The sequence below is a fragment of the Mustelus asterias genome, chromosome 9 (genome assembly GCF_964213995.1).
Source record: "Mustelus asterias chromosome 9, sMusAst1.hap1.1, whole genome shotgun sequence".
In the NCBI taxonomy this organism is placed as follows: domain Eukaryota; kingdom Metazoa; phylum Chordata; class Chondrichthyes; order Carcharhiniformes; family Triakidae; genus Mustelus; species Mustelus asterias.
Genome location: NC_135809.1, coordinates 128,708,045 through 128,728,193, shown reverse-complemented (window position 1 = coordinate 128,728,193; position 20,149 = coordinate 128,708,045). Strand labels below are relative to the sequence as shown.

General features: G+C 47.1%; 1 long non-coding RNA gene across 1 annotated transcript in view; it reads right to left on the bottom strand.

Annotated features, from left to right (window-relative positions):
• The window catches only part of LOC144498989 (uncharacterized), an 87,759-nt gene that overhangs the window by 22,480 nt on the left and 45,130 nt on the right, over window positions 1-20,149 (bottom strand). The window contains exon 3 of the long non-coding RNA XR_013498782.1: window positions 195-257. This is a non-coding gene — a long non-coding RNA (uncharacterized LOC144498989). The remainder of the gene's footprint in view (window positions 1-194; window positions 258-20,149) is intronic.

Below are 20,149 nucleotides of genomic sequence, written 5' to 3'. Positions count from 1 at the left end.
ATGTGCCCACTCACTCAACTAATCCAAATCACACTGAAGCAACTCTGCATCCTCCTCACAGCTCACCTTCCATCCAGCTTTGTATCATCTGCAAAGTAGGAGATTCCGCTGATTTTGATATTGTCTGTATACATTCTATGACAAAATTCAAGACATTGGCTTGTCGAAGGAATCGATAAACATGTCACACTCACTGAGTTGGGAAGTCACTGGTCCCAGGCACTTGGTAGAACGTCTGGCAGGGCTTCTCTTTCTGGCTGTGAATAGCGAGGATTAGAAGATAAAGAAAGACAGAGGGAGGAAGTCAGGTTTTAAAACACAATGTTGCCCGGGTAGTCAAAAAATTAAAAGGTTGCAAGAAGGTTGAAATGCAGTAAAAGGAACTTTAAAAGTCAAGCAGAACAACCTGCCAGAAGGCATTGGATATTTATTATTTCTGTATTATTACCTGACGTTTAGTTGTACCAATTGAATCATCATTGTTGTTCCGTACATTCACTTTCTATTTAATATTATATCAAAGTTTGACACAATTTTGTTCAGTCCAGCTTTGAAGAGAGAAAAGGGCTACAGAAACAAGAGATGCTTCCTTCATTACAAACGTGATTTTTACTTTGAAAGTACTCGATTGGTTGTAAAACATCCTGCAGTTTCCTCCAGGACATCAGAGGTGCTACATAAATGCACGTCTTCCTTTCGTCGGAAGAAGATGTAAAAGTCAGATGTTCAGAATTCTTATGGAAACAACCAACATCTCTGCACTCAAGATGGTTCCACCACAGATCTGAAATTTGTAAAAGCTCCATTCATCTCTTCAAGTATGGGGAGGCACCAGTAAAGTTGTGATTCTAAAGATTCATAGGGTGCTACAATGCAGAAGGAGGCCATTCGGCCCATTGGGTCTGCGCCGACTACAATCCCACCCAGGCCCTATCCCCATAATCCCATGTATTTACCCGAGCTAGTCCCCCTGATACTAGGGGGCAATTTAGCATAGCCAAGCCACCTAACCCGCACATCTTTGGAGTGTGGGAGGAAACCGGAGCACCCAGAGAAAACCCACCCAGATACGGGGAGAATGTGTAAACTCCACACATGACCTCAGACTTTTGTATCTTTTTCCCAAAGGAAGAAAGTGGAAGAAAGAATGTCCGGGGTGTGTGGGGTCCTTAATTATGCTGGCTGCTTTGCCAAGGCAGCGGGAAGTGTAAACAGAGTCAATGGATGGGAGGCTGGTTTGCGTGATGGATTGGGCTACATTCACGACCGATTGTAGTTTCTTGCGGTCTTGGGCAAAGCAGGAGCCATACCAAGCTGTGATACAACCAGGAAGAATGTTTTCTATGGTGCATCTGTAAAAGTTGGTGAGAGTCGTAGCTGACATGCCAAATTTCCTTAGTCTTCTGAGAAAGTAGAGGCGTTGGTGGGCTTTCTTAACTATAGTGTCGGCATGGGGGGACCAGAGCAGGTTGTTGGTGATCTGGACACCTAAAAACTTGAAGCTCTTGACCCTTTCTACTTCGTCCCCGCATCTTCACCATCACACAGGCTGCTATCTCCATTACATTGCCTATGACCATTCCCCTTCCCAATGGTACTTTTGTAATCTGAAACATTCCAACACCTTTCTGGGAAAGCCCCATGTTCTCCACATCCTGTTAACTTCAGGTCATTCAAAGTTCTGGGCCCACTCAGCTCTGACGAAGGGTCATCTGGACTTGAAACATTGGCTCTATTCTCTCTCCACAGATGCAGTCAGACCTGCTGAGATTTCCCAGCATTTTCTGTTTTTGTTTCTGTGCCCACTCTCGGTACTGCACAGTCATGCTTACCAACCCCTGTCCTCTTTGACCTTGTGACCCCCAATGCCCCAACACGTCATATTTAAAATTCCCATTATTGTATTAAAATCGTGTAAGACCTCACTCATTCATAACTCTGTAATCCTTGTTCCCTGAACTCTCCATCTTTTGGAGGAGGTTTTGTGGACCCTCCTTTCCAATTGTCCTACCAATGACAGCTGATCTTCAGGCACGGTGGTAGAGTGGTTAGCACTGCTGCCTCACAGCGCCAGGGACCCGGATTCAATTCCGGCCTCGGGTCACTGTCTGTGTGGAGTCTGCATATTCTCCCCGTGTCTGTGTGGGTTTCCTCCGGGTGCTCTGGTTTCCTCCCACAGTCCAAAGGTGTGCAGGTTAGATTGATTGGCCATGCTAAATTGCCCCTTAGTGTCAGGGGGATTAGGACTGTAAATATGTGGGGTTATGGGGATGGGACCTGGGTGGGATTGTTGTTGGTGCAGACTCGGTGGGCCAAGGGCCTCCTTCTGCACTGTGGGGATTCTATGATACATGCTTCACCCTTTGGAATTTCCCTCCCGAAACTTCTCTACCTCATTCTCCTCCTTTACAATACTCCCGAAAACCCAACTCTTTGATCAAAGTTAGGTCACTTTCCTATTCGCTCCTCTCTAGCTCGGTGTTCACTTTTTTATATTAGGCCTCTGCACTTTGGGACATTTTTCTTTGTTTAAGCGGATACAAATTTAAGTAAAAACAGATAATACTGGAAGCAGGTCGCATCCGCGGAGACATGCAGTTAACAAAATAATAACAAAACATTACCGCTCTCCCCATGGATGCTGCCTAAAATGCAGAGTATTTCCAGCATTGTTCAGTTTTTATTTCAGATTTGCAGCATCTGCAATATTTTGCTTCTGCACAATGCAAGTTGTTATTCTTTTGATTATTTTCACAAAGAAAGAATAAACTTCCTGTCTGCAACCCAATCAAACTGACGTTTCAAACATTCACAAAACTCCCTCTGGAAGTATTTCTTTTTCCAGAAAGTTGTGTTTTTAATTCCCCACACTGATAAGTTCAATCCCTTGGCACTCAATTCTTTGCCAAGAAAATTAAACCAACTGCCAGAGATGTCAATCAGTTAGCTGAGAAACAAGAACATTAATTTACAAATGTGTTGCGTTCATTTCCAGATCAGAAGTTTCAATTCAATTTGTCAATTATTATTCATCTGAAACAATAATTTCTTCAGTCTATTCTCCAATCTTTCAGCTGTGTGGGTTTCCTCCGGGTGCTCCGGTTTCCTCCCACAGTCCAAAGATGTGCAGGTTAGGTGGGGATTGGTCATTCTGAATTGCCCCTTGAGGACGGAATTCTCCCAAAAAAATTCTAAGTGTTGAATTTGCAGGAAAACTGGAGTAATTCACTCTGTTTCTTTCAGTGGGAGTTCAGACTAGAATCTCCCACACTCTGTGCACTGCAGAGACCAGAGGTGTGAATATCGGGGGCGATTCTCCCACCCCGCCACGCTAGTTTTGTAGCGCAGCGGGGTGGGAGAATCTTGTGGCCGGGCATGCACGGGATTTGCGCATGTGTTCCCGCCGCGAGCGCAGCTCCCAGCACAATCTGATCCATGCTGAAAACTGGCGGGACCACCAGGTCAGTAATTTTAATCTGTTTTTAATACAATTTAAATGTAATTAGTAGGAATGGATCTGAATTCTCCGGGCCCGCTAGCCTCTCCCACCCGAGTGTTTCACTCTCGCAGGGTTTACAGTAGGCCCCCACTTTCGGGAAACTATCGGGACAACCCCGCTGGAGTGAAAGGGGGGGGGGAGGCAATTGGGGCCCCCGAGGAGGTCGGGCAGCGGCGGGGGGGGATTGTGTCCCCTGGGCATGGGCACACTGGCAGTGCCAGCCTGCGCTCCCAGCACTGCCCAAAGGACAAAGTGCCTATGCCCAGGGCACCTTTGCATTGTCCACCGGGCATAGGGCAGTGCCAAGGGGGCAGGGCATATGGGGGTGGGGCCTATAGGGGGCAGGGCCAAGGGGTGGTCGGTGGGGATGGGGGCTCCCGCTTGCCGCCCCCCCCCCCCAATCAGGCCCCAACCAATAGGCCCCACCCCCTTGGCACTGGGCTATGTCTGGTGGACAGTGCTACGGTGCCCCCCTGGGCATTGGCACTTTGCCCCCACCCACTTTGCCCGCTCCCACCCCCAAGGCTCCCACTAGGGGCTGCCCCCGGCAAAGCTTGGCACTGCCAAGTTGGCATGGTGCTGTGATGTCACGTTGGCAAGGTTTGAAAATACGGTCAGGGGGGTCAATATATGGTGGGGGAGGGGGCTGTTAACTGAATTAATATTTATTATCATACATTTAAATGAGGTTCTTTGCGAGTGAGAACCTAATTGCGTCACTGGCAAGGAGCGGTGAAAATATGAAATCGCGATTTTGCTGGCGAGATTCGGGGTTTCCGGATTTTGCGCCCCCGCCAGCATTCCACCTGACAGAGAACGTGGGCTCAAGATCACCCGCAATGTTTTATTGCTTCATATTTAATGCATTCAAATTTATGTTTTGCAGTATTCATGTGAGACCGTGGTCTGAATTTTAGGTTCAGGGTGAGCACACAGTCGGAGTGGGTGGGAGTGGATGTGAAACCTGCTCCTCTCTGATACTGTGTTGTTAACGCGGTATTACGCTGGCTAATTAAGATCCATCCGGCGTGAAACGTGCTCTGTTAAAGACTGAGTGCCACCGCGGGAGGGTGGGCACTGAGAAAAGGGGAATGTGCGAGCTGGCACTTCCAACGAGCTCCATCAACTGCTGCCGAGATGTCTGGAAGGAGCTGCCGACCTGAGGATAATATCAGCAGGAAACCTGTGCATGAGTGTCTGGGCAATATGATCATTGTGTGTGATGGTGTGGCATGGATCCAACATCCCGGTTTGGGCCGTCCTCATGTGTGTGGAACTATTCCCACTCCATCTGACGAAGGAGCAGCGCTCCGAAAGCTTATGGTATTTGCTACCAAATAAACCTGTTGGACTTTAACCTGGTGTTGTTAGACTTCTTACTGTGTTCACCCCAGTCCAACGCCGGCATCTCCACATCAATATAATCATTCACAGACCTCAGTCCCCAGCTACATTTGTCAATTTTATTTGAGCCCTGAATTTCACCCCATCCTGGATTGAGGTTGCAATTGGATGGACCGCCAGCCGTAAAAGCAGACAGGCAAAGTAAGATCCCAGTCAGCCGCTGTTTAATTCATTTCAATTGGCTTTGTGATTGTTGGCGGGTGTTCTTCTGACTTGCCTGCCGATTGAAATATTGCTCCAGGGCACAATGATGTCAGGGTGTGTGTCTGATGTCTTCTTGCGCTATTTTACGTTCGCTCAGGTTGGGTGCCGCCGTCCCCCCTGCCCCCGGCGAATGTAAAGTTTATTTATTAGTCACAAGGAGGCTTACATTAATGCTGCAATGAAGTTACTGTGAAAATCCCCTAGTCGCCACATTCCGGCACTTGTTAGGGTACACTGAAGAAGAATTTAGCATGGCCAATCCACCTAAACTGCACATTTCTCAGATTGTGGGAGGAAACCCGAGCACCTGGAGGAAAACCCACGCTAACACGGGGAGAACATGCAAACTCCACACAGACAGTGACCCAAGCCGGGAATCAAACCTGGGTCCCTGGTGTTGTGAGGCAGCAGTGCTAACCGCTGTGCCACCGAGCAGCCCCCAATTCTAGCTAATGATTATTCCTTGACGTCTGCAGCAAATACAAAATACATGAAACATGATAGGTGGATGTTCCTGTCCATTAAACATGCGGAGATTTAGCAATCTGCAACACTTCAGAAGGTGGAGAGGATCTGAAGCAGGAAGAAATACATTTTTTAAAAAACTGCTGAATTATTTACTTGAACAGTCAAAAATAGAACTGAAAACTTGTCAATTTCTGATTCCATTTTCAGATTATCTGTCATGGAAGATGTTTCTGGTAATAAAATGTGTAATTCATAAAGTTACGTCTGAGGAATAAGATTAAGCAGATGCAAGATGAGCCATGAGAACGGCATTGGACCCAGGAGGCGCATTAATTAATTGGAGTTTACTTTCTAATCTCACGATATCACGTCTGATATCATAAAACCAAAATTAGAAGTCATATTTCATGCATGGAGTACGTGCCCAGTTGAATTCAACAATCTCAGTCGGCTTAATTACAAAGAAAAGGCTCAGTTCAGAATCATGACACAAAGAGAGATCATTTTGTCCAATGTATTTTTTGGATATTTGTTTGAAAATACAATCACAGATAAAATAATGCCTCTGGTATAAACCCAATGGAATTTTAATTTTAATATATACTCTATGTTAATACAAGGTGTTTTTCTCTATTCTCCAACAGTGTTATACATAAATTGTCTCCCGAGGATCGTGTTACACTGAGATAACGCACTGTAAGAAATTTCTAACTTCAGTTAGTGTTGCTATTCAGTTCACATATTTCTGCAGATATCTTTATCCTTAGGATTTAATCCAGTTGATGATGTTTGGAAATGTTAGCGTTCATATGTTCAGAAAGATCAATGATCTGAATCATCAGCTGAATTTAACATTCATCCACTGGTGAGTTTCAAGGCAAAGGGGGGGCTTATTAAATTTGATTTGATTTATTATTGTCACATGTATTAACATACAGTGAAAAGTATTGTTTCTTGTGCGCTATACAGACAAAGCATACCGTTCATAGAGAAGGAAAGGAGAGAGTACAGAATGTAATGTTACAGTCATAGCTAGGGTGGAGAGAAAGATCAACTTAATGTGAGGTCGTCCATTCAAAAGTCTGATGGCAGCAGGGAAAAAGCTGTTCTTGAGTCGGTTGGTACGTGTCTTCAGACTTTTATATATTTTTCCTGACAGAGGAAGGCGAAAGAGAGAATGTCTGGTGGTCTTTGATTATGCTGGCTGCTTTGCTGAGGCAGTGGGAACTGTAGACAGAGTCAATGGATGGGAGGTTGGTTTGAGTGTTGGACTGGGCTTCATTCACGGCTCTTTGTAGTTTTTTGCGGTTTTGAACAGAGCAGGAGCCATACCAAGCTGTGATACATCCAGAAAGAATGCTTTCTATGGTGCAACTGGGCTGTCTACCTGCTGACTCCACACTTGCTCTCGCCCACTGGAAATAAACCTGTGACTGTGGGGGGGGGGTGGTCTCGCAGGGGTCAAATTGGCAGACCCAACTGAGGGTATTGTCAGCCGTTGGGTGAGCAATTAATTCCCACTCAATAGCCTCACCCAGCTGCTGGCAGGATTTAAGCAGCGGAGGGAGAGGCCCACACGGAAAGCCCAGCCCGGCAGATTTCCCTGCACAGGCTGGGGGTGGGATGGAAGACAGGGTCCCACCTTAATGGTGTGTAAGCACCCTACTCCCAGGTTCCCCTCCCACCTCCACGGTCTTTCATCTCTGCCTCCACTCTCAGTTGAGTCTGCCAACTTGACTCCCGCGAAACCCCCAACACTCACCTTGAAGGGTCGCAGCGCAGCCTCCTCATTACCAGAGCGCAATACCAACAGTGGCCACTGCCCCCAGTGCCACTGCCAGAGAACTGGAGAACCTCTGACGTTGGATTTGTCATGATGTGGAGATGCCGGTGTTGGACTGGGGTAAACACAGTAAGAAGTTTAACAACACCAGGTTAAAGTCCAAAAGGTTTATTTGGTAGCAAATGCCACTAGCTTTCGGAACAGGCTGTCCCTTCATCAGGTGGAGTGGAGAAATGCTCACAAACAGGGCATACAGAGACACAAACTCAATTTACAGAATAATGATTGGAATGCAGTCTTTACAGATAATCAAGTCTTAAAGTCCAAAGATGTGCGGGTTAGGTTGATTGGCCATGCTAAAAATTGCCCCTTAGTATCCTGAGATGCGTAGGTTAAAGGGATTAGTGGGTAAAATATGTAGGGATATGGGGGTAGGGCCTGGGTGGGATTGTGGTCGGTGCAGACTTGATGGGCCGAATGGCCTCTTTCTGCCTCTATGATTCTAAAGGTACAAACAATGTGAATGGAGGGAGCATTAAGCACAGGTTAAAGAGATGTGTATTGGCTGTCCTGTCTGGAGACAATACACACCTCTTGAACCTGTGCTTAATGCTCCCTCCATTCACATTGTTTGTACCTTTAAGACTTGATTATCTGTAAAGACTGCATTCCAATCATTATTCTGTAAATTGAGTTTGTGTCTCTGTATGCCCTGTTTGGGAGCATTTCTCCACTCCACCTGACGAAGGGACAGCCTGTTCCGAAAGCTAGTGGCATTTGCTACCAAATAAACCTGTTGGATTTGTCAACAGCTCTCCTGTTTCTGAGGAGAAGCCCAGCTTCGAGTGGAAGGGCCTTTTCCCACCTCGACTTTTTCACCTGCCGGGGAAGGAGACACCTGACGGGGGAACAGGGGAAACTCCAGCGCCCCGTTAATCCAACTCCATGTTTTATTTGAACAAAAATAAAATAAACTTCATTCTAGTCTTCTTGCATGTTAATACTTTGCCTCATTTTGGAATTCACAGCTGTGAAAACTACACTGAAGTATTTATAGAATTACAATATATCCCATGCTGTGATGACAGAGGGGCCATAAATATGACTGGATGTGGGGTCGGCCATTTTGATTTGATTTGATTTATTATTGTCACATGTATTGAGATGCAGTGAAAAGTATTGCTCCTTGCACACTCTACAGGCAAAACATGCCATTCATAGAGTACATTGGGGAGAAGGAGAGGATGCAGAATGTAGTGTTACAGTCATAGCTAGGGTGTAGAGAAAGATCAACTTAATACATGGTAAGTCCATTCAAAAGTTTGATGGCAACAGGGAAGAAGCTGTTCTTGAATTGGTGAGATGAGGCAAAATCTCTTCACTGAGAGGGTGGTGAACCTGTGAAATTCTCAACCACAGAAGGCAGTGGAGACACTCCCTTGGACGGAATCTTCCCAGTCCTGTGGTGGCAGGGTGGGTGCCAGGAAAGTTGTGTATAACTTTGACAAGACGGATCCCCGACTTGGCCCTGCTTGTGGGTGCATTTCCCAGGTGGGTTCCGTTGGAATTGGGGTGACCAATTTTCTGGAAGCAGGAAGGCAGGCAGTCAACGTAACTGAGGCCTCAAACAAGGGCCATTTCCTGATTTATCTGAATTTCTGCACAGGCACACCACTGTTTTGGGCACCTGCAAGCTTCGGAGGGGGCCTCTTGGCAGGAGTTTGGGGGCCCACTGGAGGCTGATCGATGTTGTCAGGGCTCCACCAGACCACGGGCGTTCTTGGTGAGTATCTCCTCCTCCACCCTGAGGCCCCTCACAGTTCAGGCTCTTGCTTTTGTAATTGGAGATTCCTGAGTGCCTCCACATTGAAGCAACCACGAGGTATCCTTCTTCTTCAGGAGTGCTGACTTCTCCTGGCTAGGCTGTCAACTGGACATTCCTGCGGGTACTTCCGCCTCCCTCTTCCACCCATTGTGCTTAATCTAGATGGCGAACACAGAAGGGGCCGGGTAATTGGCTGCTGATGGAAGATCTCCCTCGCTGGCACATTGCCGATCCAAGTGGAGGTCAGGATGTGGTAATGAGCATGACACCCCGAACTTTTCATAAGTAAAGAGGATTCCACCCTTTGTTGTCAAGAAGGACTGCAATAATAATAGCTCAGAATGCTTGCAAACGACAACGTTTATTTATTAGTGTCACCAGTAGGCTTACATTAACACTGCAATGAAGTTACTGTGAAAATCCCCCAGTCACCACATTCTGGCGCCTGTTTGGGTACACTGAGGGAGAATTTAGCATGCTCAATGCACCTAACCAGCACGTCTTTAGGACTGTGGGAGGAAACCGGAGCACCCGGAGGAAACCCACGTAAACATGGGGAGAAAGTGCAGACTCCACACAGACAGTGGCCCAAGCTGGGAATCGAACCCGGGTCCCTGGCGCTGTGAGGCAGCAGTGCTAACCACTGTGCCACCCACGGCAACTGGTCTCTGAATGTGCACCTGATGTATAACTGCGAGTGTGCAGATTTGTGCTCAGTTTCCCCGCGCAAGTCATGTCAGTTCCTCCTGAACTAGTTGTCCACCCCCTGCTGCCCGCTTGGGGAAAGGGCCATCTCGTGACCACGTGGCTTATGAAAAGGAGGCAGAGCACCGATGCTGGACAGCACTGCAGTCACTCAGTGGTCTCCTGGGTCAAACCATTGGTGTCCCTCAATGGAGACTGCACTGCCTGGATAGATCTGAAAAGCCACTTTGGTGCAAGCCAGGTGCCAAAAGTGCCCTTGTCAGCTGCACTCTCCAACTCTGTTCCACAACCCTTCCAAACCCCTCTGGAGGAGCAAGTGGAGGAACATGATGAAGAGGAGAGCAAACAGGATGAGTGACTGGCAGCGATGTTGCCAGTTGCCACAGCTCTATGCCAGCACCCGTTCTGAGAAAGCGTAATTTTTGCCATGATCTGTTGTACAGGTTTTCCTGCTCTATATCTGGCTACAAAAGAGCTTGATCCAAGGAAATGTAACAGAGAACCCTTACTCCATACACCAGCTGTTGAAATATAATACAGGCTGCCATGTAAATTCTTCTCTCTTTGTGGAAAGCAGGCTGAATAAGCACTCTACTAAGACTGGGCAAGGCTTTGAACAAATAGCTGGTTTATTTACATAAAAGACATAATCGGACAGTACACAGACTGACAGAATGGGAACGCATATTCTCCTATGCCCTTGGGTTGTGAAAACAACAAAGAATCAACTTTCCTTCTCCCTGGACGGGACTCAGACAAAATGAAACGACATTTCCCTGCTTTAACTCTTTGAAATTACGCTGATTCAAAGGTTGAAATACTGATAGTCTTTCCTGCTCGCTGGAAATAGTGACACTTGGAATCATAGAATCCCTACAGTACTGAAGGAGGCCATTCGGCCCATCGAGTCTGTACTGACCACAATCCCACCTCGGCCTTATTCCCGTAACCCACATTTCATAGAAAGAATCACAGAAACCCTACAGTACAGAAAGAGGCCATTCGGCCCATCGAGTCTGCACCGACCACAATCCCACCCAGGCCCTACCCCCATATCCCAACATATTTTACCCGCTAATCCCTCTAATCTACACATCCCAGGACACTAAGGGGCAATTTTAGCATGGCCAATCAACCTAACCCGCACATCTTTGGACTGTGGGAGGAAACCGGAGCACCTGGAGGAAACCCACGCAGACACGAGGAGAATGTGCAAACTCCACACAGACAGTGACCCAAGCCGGGAATCGAACCCAGGACCCTGGAGCTGTGAAGCAGCAGTGCTAACCACTGTGCTACCGTGCCGCCCTGCTAATCCCCCGAACAATAGAGTCAATTTACCATGGCCAATCAACCTAACCTGCACATCTTCGGACTGTGGGAGGAAACCGGAGCACCCGGAGGAAACCCACGCAGACACAGAGAGAACATGCAAACTCCACGCAGACAGTGACTTGGTCCAGATAGGAGTGGGGTTAGGATTGGGATGGGAGGGGGTGGGGGGGGGTTTGTGGGAGTGGCAATGGGGTGGGGGACTGATATAAGAGGGGAATCCTGACAAACTGTTCAGCGGGCTTTTCAGCTTAGAAACCTCATTAGGACTTTACTTCCGGGTTCACCAAGGGCAGGCTGAGGACTTACATTACATCATCTCAACTCCAATATGTCAAGAGCTATTCTAAAAGATGCAATCCTGAGAAGTTGCAGAGTTGTGAAGAGGGGAGGAGCAATTCCAACATTGGATTTAAGATGTTGAACGACTGCACCCTGGTTTACTGATTATCTCCATTAATGTCTGGAGGCTGGAAATACGTGGAGGGACATGGTGGTGGTGGTGGCATTAAAAAAGGAGGTATGGTCAAAGGTTGCCCAGGAGGTGATCAGCTGGAGTGTTATGCCATGTACCTCAAATACAGTTCAGGAAATGTTTCTACTCCCTCATCAAGTCGCAAAGTTGAGAACAGTTGCACATCTACCTACATCCAGCAATATGCACATCCCTCTAACCTTCTCACTTCAGCTCTCAAATCTAGTCCATCACAGCACTCTTCACATCCACCTAATCTTGGGTGCGCCCATCAATCTCTTCTACAGCATTTCTCACATAGTCATCTTTCCATCCACCGCAAACACACCTTCACCAATCGGCTGTTCACTGTCCCACCGGCGGCATGGTGGCCCAGTGGTTAGCATTGCTGCCTCACAGCACCAGGGACCCGGGTTCGATTCCGGCCTCCGGTCACTGTCTGTGTGGAGTTTGCACGTTCTCCCCATGTCTGCGTGGGTTTCCTTTGGGTGCTCCAGTTTCCTCCCACAGTCCAAAGATGTGCAGTTTAGGTGGATTGGCCAGGCTAAATTGCCCCTTAGTGTCAAGGGAACTAACTGGGGTAAATACATGAGGTTATGGAGATAGGGCCTGGGTAGGATTGTTGTTGGTGCAGACTCGATGGGCCGAATGGTCTCCTTCTGCACTATAGGATTCTATGATCACGCAATTTCAAACCTCTCCCTGATACCCTCGCTCATGCAATGCACTGCTTCCATCAGGTGGAAGGCTTTGTGTTAATGCCTTTGTGTCATTGCAAAAGCGAGCATAAAATGAGACGGGGAGGGAGAAGGCCAAAAGTGGTTCTCCAAACATCTCACAATCGATACACAAAGAACAGGAGCGATGATTTCTGGCGTCCCTGGCTGTCAGAGATGGGGAGTTCCCAGCAATTTGGTGAAATGATTTAAGTATTAGCAACTCATGTCATATGGCACTCAAGTTGACTTTATTCCAAGGGCAGGACCTTCCCATTGGAGACAGGAAACAGGAGTCTCGTCTGTGTTTATGTCAGATACGCTGCTCTGTTGAGACCAGCTGAATTTTGAATTTTCCCAAGGGTGAGCCCTTAATTGGGATAGAGACGGGTTTCCTCTCCAATTAAAGGTAGTGGGGGCAGGAGTGGAGGCAGGTTCCAGACACCCACAGCAGCCAACACTGTCGTCCTTAGGGAGAGAGTTTGTACCAAAACCTATCCCTGATGGGACAGTGGAGCTTGAGGACTAGCACTCATGAGGGAGAGGAGGGAGGTGGTGGGAGGTGGGAGGCCATCTTATCATATAGCAGAGCACCTCTCCATTCAGCATCATCTACTTGTGCCTGATGGTATTGTAGGGCACCACCTGACTGCTCCAGGCACTGGGCCCAGTGCCCTCTGAGCCTGTATTGCCCTGTCAACTGGGGTTCTGATGTGTTGCCCATCAAGCTGCATCACATTTTGAGTGAAAGCACCTTAATGATGAGGCAGAACAGGAGCAGAGCAGCAAAGAAAAGGAAACAAATCATGTACTCGGGATACCAGTGGTCCATGGGATGTCTTGCCCCATGTTCCTAAAGACCTGCAAAGATCTGCTTCATCGCATAATGACCCATAGCAGAAACTCACAACCCTCACATCATCCTCCAGTCATGGAACAGCTGAATGAGATGAATTATAATATTCACTAGTCACTAAGTCTGAGGATTCAGAAGATAAGGCGGTGGCATGGCGGTACTGTCATTGGACTAGTAATCCAGAGACCCAGGGTAAGGTTTGGGAGGCCTGGGTTCGTATCCCACCACGGCAAATGGTGAAATTTGAATGCAAAATAAAAATCTGGAATTAAAAGCAATTATCGATTGTTGCACAAATCCATTTGGCACGAATGCCCGTCATCCATACCTGGTCTGGCCTACATGTGACTGCAGACCCAAATGCAATGTGATTTACTCTTCAATGTCCTCAGAGTTGGGCAATAAGTGCTGACACCATCCAGGAAAAAGAAGTCCAAATCACTGGCACCTCATCCACAAACATTCATGCCCCCCATTTCCAACGCACAGTAACAGCATCTACAAGACGCACTGTAGGAACTCACTAAGGCTCTTTAGGCAGCACATTCCAAATCCAGTCCACTTCCATCTAGATGGACAAGAGCAGCGGATACATGGGAACACCGCCACTTGGAAGTTCCCCTCCAAGCACTCACCATCCTGACTTGGAAATTTATCCCTATTCCTTCACTTTCACTGGATCAAGATGCTGGAACTCCCTCCCTAACAGCACTGCGAGTGTACCTACACAGATAGAATACATCAGTTCAAAAAGGCAGCTCAGCATCACCTCCTCAAGGGCAATTAGGCATGGGCAATAAATGCAGGCCTCGCCAGTGAAGCCCATCTCCCTTGAATTAATTGAAAACATGCAACAACTGTCAGAGAATGTTATGGAAGTTGTGGGTGGCACGGCCGCATAGTGGTTAGCACTGCTGCCTCACAGCTCCAGTGACCTGGGTTCGATTCCGGCCTTGGGTGACTGTGTGGAGTTTGCACATTCATCCCATGTCTGCGTGGGTTTCCTCCGGGGGCTCCAGTTTCCTCCCACAGTCCGAAAATGTGCGGGTTAGGTTGATCGGTCATGGCAAATTTCCCCTTAGTGTCAGGGGGATTAGCAGGGTAAATATGTGGAGTTATGGGGATAGGGCCTGGGTGGGATTGTTATCAGTGCAGGCTCAATGGGCTGAATGGCCTCCTTCTGCACTGTAAGGATTGTATTGTATGGTATGACTGTATGATTCTATGCTGATTCCTCTGAGGAGCTGAGCCATTCTGAGGGTGCACTATCATGCATCCCATGCAGACTATGCAGCAACTCAAAAGCTCACATTTCAATGGGGCCATGCAGGCAAATAGTTGAGATTTTCACCTGGTGACTCACACTTCAGTGGCAAATGGAATTCAATCCGGATAAGTGTGTGGTGATGCACTTGGACAGGACAAGGCAAGGGAATACATGATGAATGGCAGGACCCTGGGAAGCACCAAGGATCAGAGGGAACTTGGTGTGCACACACTCTGGCCCCTTAAGGTAGCAGGATAGGTGGGTAAAGTGGTTAAGAAGGCATCTGGTACACTTCACGTTATTAGTCAAGGCATTGAGTTTAAGAGCAGGGATGTTATGCTGGAATGATATAAAACGTTGGTTAGGCCACAGCAAGAGCACTGTGTGCAGTTTTGGAATCCACATTTTAGGAAGGATGTGACAGCACTGGAAAGGGTGCGGAAGGGATTTATCAGGATGTTGTCTGGGCGAGAGAGTTTTAGTAATGAAGAGAGATTGGATAGACAGGGATTGTTTCCCTTGGAGCAGAGGAGACTGAGGAGGGACATGATTGAGATATATAAAATTATGAGGGGCATGGAGAGAGCAGGCAGGAAGAAATGTTTCCCCTTGGTGGAGGGATCAATGACCAGGGGGCATAGGTTTAAGGTAAGGGGCAGGAGGTTTAGAGCGGATGCAAGGAAAAACCTTTTCACCCAAAGGTGGTGGGAATCTGGAACTCACTGCCTAAAAGGGTGGTGGACACAGAGATCATAACATTTAAGAAGTATTTAGATATACATTTGCGATGTCAAGACATACAAGACTATGGACCAATGAGGGACATAGATCAGCTCGATAGTCAATATCTTTTTCCAAAGGTAGGGGAGTCTAAAACCAGAGGGTATAGGTTTAAGGTGAGAGGGGAGAGATACAAAAGAGTCCAGAGGGGCATTGCTTCACACAGAGGGTGGTGAGTGTCTGGAACAAGCTGCCAGAGGTAGTAGGAGAGGCGGGTACAATTTTGTCTTTTAAAAAGCATTTAGATAGTTACATGGGTACGATGGGTACAGAGGGATATGGGCCAAATGCAGGCAATTGTGATTAGCTTAGGAGTTTTTAAAAAAAAGGCGTCATGGACAAGTTGGGCCGAAGGGTCTGTTTCCATGCTGTAAACTTCTATGACTCTATGACTGTAAGTGTTGGAAAATGGAATTAGAATAGTTAGGTGGCTTGTCTTTGACTGGCGCAGACATGATGGGCTGAAGGACCATTTCCTGTGCTGTATACCTCTAAGAATAAGACTTCATAAGTAAGTAACGACAAATGGTGATGACAAGGATACAGTAAGAAGTCTCACAACACCAGATTAAAGTCCAACAGGTTTATTTGGAATCACGAGCTTTCGGAGCACTGCTCCTTCATCAGTTGAGTCACTCACCTGATGAAGGAGCAGTGCTCTGTTCCGAAAGCTCGTGATTTCAAATAAATCTGTTGGACTTTAACCTGGTGTTGTGAGACTTCTTACTGTGCCCACCCCAGTCCAACGCTGGCATCTCCACCTCATGATGACAAGGATAGTACTGGAATATAGTCATCAGGGACACAGTCTTTGGTCAGCTGGACATAGATTCTGTAACCCACAAACCACTGATGAAGTTAAGTTGTGCGGCAGCCGTGTGTGATGCACTGACAGGCCTTCAAAGCAAACTAACCACAATTGCTGACAGAATGGAGGAGTCCTCCACAAGCATGTGTAGGTTAATACAGCAGGGCATTACAATGATGTCGTGAGGCGCGAATAGAGTGGCCAACACCTGGAACATCAAGGGTGACTGAATCCATGCAGAACAGGACCACCAGGATGTACAGATTCTGGATGACATAGAGGTGAATTTTACTGTCCCGCCGGCCACAGGAATTGGAGCGAGCGAGGGGCGGACTATGGAAAAGTCCGTTGACCTCGGGCAGGATTTTCTGGACTTGGGGCAAGCCCGGCCAGAAAATCCGGCCAATCATGTCAACCACCCAATAGAATGACAGCTGGGTTAACCTTGACCTTACAATGGCACCTTGACCTGCACCAAGTGCTTATCGACGCAGTGATATCAGTGAAATGCAACTGGGACACTTGACGGGGGAATGGCAAAAGCAGACATGCAACTGGGAACAAACCCTTTCCCAGGAGCAGATAAGAAAGCAGCTGTGAATACTGGATATTTATTGCAATATCTCCTTGAATTTCATTCAGGTCCCTCAATTGCTACTGTGCTTTCTTTCACCTTGTCTTCTTCACTGAAGATCATGAGGAAGCCTAGAAATCGTGAATGTGAAATTAAGTTTGAGGGTGAGTTGGAATATGACTCAAACTGAGAAATTAATGCATGCTAAAAGGCATGCAGCTCTCCCAAGAGGGTTGTATGAAAGTATTAAGTTTAATCCTGAAGTCAGTGGGTTGGAGTCAAATTCCCGATGCACTGACAATTTTACTGATCTTAACCCCCTCTCTCACACCCAAACCCATACGATCCAGCTGATTAAAATTCCCCTCACAGGTTCTCAGAAATAAATACTGCTTGAGCACTGCCACCCTGTCCAGGTAAGACATTCAGCTGACAACCCTGCTGAATGCAAAATATACCATCAACCATTATTATTACAACTATAAAACATTTGATTTCCTATTCAGCTATTGAAGTGGTTTCCAGTTAGAAAATATTTTGAAGTGCAGGACAGGCATTTCCCTGCAAAAATGAAGGATAGAAATGGCAGAATTTGGGAACCGTGGATGACAAGAAAAATTGTAAGCTTAGTCAAAAGGAAAAAGGTCTAGGCATCTAAAACTGACAAAGCCACTGAAGAGTATAGTGAAAGTAGGAAGGAACTTAAACGTGCTACTAGGAGGGCTAAAAGGGACCAGGAAATGTCTTTAGCAAACAGGGTCAAAGAGAATCCCAATGCTTTTTATGCATGTATTTAGGAGCAAGAGGGTAGCAGGAGAAAGAGTAGGCCCATTGAAGGGCAATGGCGGGAAGTTATCCGTGGTGCCACAGGAAGTGGGTGAAATCCTTATTGAGGACTCTGTCTCTATATTCACCAAGGAGAAGGACATGACGGATGTTGAGGTCAGGGATTGGTGTGTGAACGCTGTGGAGAACGTCAATATATCAAAGGAGGAAATGTTGAGTATCCTAAATTGCATTAAAGTAGACAAGTCCCCGGGGCCGGATGGGATCTATCCCAGGTTACTGCAGGAGGCAAGGGAAGAAATAGCTGGGGCTTAACAGATATCTTCACATCCTCTTTGACCACAGGCAAGGTTGCAGAAGACTGGAGAATAGACAATGTTATTCTCTTGTTTAAGAAAGGAAGCAGGGGTAATCCAGGAAATTATAGGCCATTAAACCTGATGCCAGTGGTGGGAAAGCTTTTGGAGAAGATACTGAGGGACAGGATATATGCACATTTAGAAGATGGACCAGTTAGTGATAGGCAGCATGGCTTTGTACAGGAAGGCCGTGTCTCACCAACCTTATTGAGATTTTTGAAGAGGTGACAAAGATAATTGATGAGGGAAGGGCTGTGGATGCAGTTTATTTGGACTTTAGTAAGGCATTTGACAAGGTCCCACATGGCAGACTGGCACAAAAACTAAACTCACTGATGAACTATCAATCACGATACGCGGACTCCAGAGAGTGAGTGAATTAACAGGCTTTTATTCGCAAAGAACAGGAGCACACCCTTGTAGCTGACCTGGCCCAGACTGAGGCGAGGAGGAGGAACCATCACCTTTATACCTCGCTCTGGTGGAAAGGGAGGAGTCTCAGGTGGAAAGGGAGGAGTCTCGGGCCAGGTGCAGCATGGGTATGTCCAGGCATACACATGTAGTTACAGTGGTTCACCACACTCACATGGGATTCGGGGTGGGCGGGCTAGGTGGATACAGAACTGGCTTGATTATAGAAGACAGGGAGTAGTGATGGTTTTTCAGAATGGAGATCTGTAGCTAGTGGTGTTCTGCAGGGATCAATGCTGGGACCTCTGTTGTTTATAATACATATAAATGATCTGGAGGAAAATGTGGTTGGTCTGATTTGTAAGTTTGCGGATGACATGAAGATTGGTGGAGTTGCTAATAGTGTGGGGATTGTCAGAGGATACAACAGTGTATAGATAGATTGGAGGCTTGGCACAGAAATGGCAGATGGAGCTTAATCCAGACAAATGCGAGGTGAAGCATTTTGGAGGATCAAATTTAGGTGTGAATTATAGTGTAAATGACAGAACCCTTTGGAACATTAACATAGAGGGATCTGGGCGTGCAGGTCCACAGTTCCCTAAAAGTGGCAACACAGATGGCCAAGGTGATTAAAAAAGCACATGGTATGCAAGCCTTCATCAGCCAGGGCACTGAGTACACTGGGAAATTATGTTGCAGCTATATAAAACCTTGGTTAGGCCGCATTTGGAGTATTACATGCAATTACACTACCAGAAGGACGTGGAAGCTTTGGAGCGAGTGCAAACGAAGTTCACCAGGATGTTGCCTGTCTTGAGGGTGTTGACTGTGAGGAGAGGTTGAATAAACTAGGATTGTTTTCACTGGAAAGATGGAGGCAGAGGGGGAGACCTGATAGAGGTCTACAACATTATGAGAGGCATAGACAGGGGCTTTTTCCAAGGGTGGAATTGTCTATTACAAGGGGGTACAGGTTCAAGGTGAGAGGGGGTAAGTTTAAGGGAGATGTGCGAGGGAAATTTTTCATACAGAGTGGTGGGTGCCTGGAACGTGAATCAGAGAGCCGTTCACACACAGATTTACACAACCTCAATGAACAAAGAACAAAGAACAGTACAGCACAGGAAACAGGCCCTTCGGCCCTCCAAGCCTGTGCCGCTCCATGGTCCAACTAGACCAATCGTTTGTATCCCTCCATTCCCAGGCTGCTCATGTGACTATCCAGGTAAGTCTTAAACGATGTCAGCGTGCCTGCCTCCACCACCCTACTTGGCAGCGCATTCCAGGCCCCCACCACCCTCTGTGTAAAAAACGTCCCTCTGATATCTGAGTTTATACTTCGCCCCTCTCACCTTGAGCCCGTGACCCCTCATGATCGTCACCTCCGACCTGGGAAAAAGCTTCCCACTGTTCACCCTATCTATACCCTTCATAATCTTGTACACCTCTATTAGATCTCCCCTCATTCTCCGTCTTTCCAGGGAGAACAACCCCAGTTTACCCAATCTCTCCTCATAGCTAAGACCCTCCATACCAGGCAACATCCTGGTAAACCTTCTCTGCACTCTCTCTAACGCCTCCACGTCCTTCTGGTAGTGCGGTGACCAGAACTGGACGCAGTACTCCAAATGTGGCCTAACCAGCGTTCTATACAGCTGCATCATCAGACTCCAGCTTTTATACTCTATACCCCGTCCTATAAAGGCAAGCATACCATATGCCTTCTTCACCACCTTCTCCACCTGTGTTGCCACCTTCAAGGATTTGTGGACTTGCACACCTAGGTCCCTCTGTGTTTCTATACTCCTGATGACTCTGCCATTTATTGTATAACTCCTCCCTACATTATTTCTTCCAAAATGCATCACTTCGCATTTATCCGGATTAAACTCCA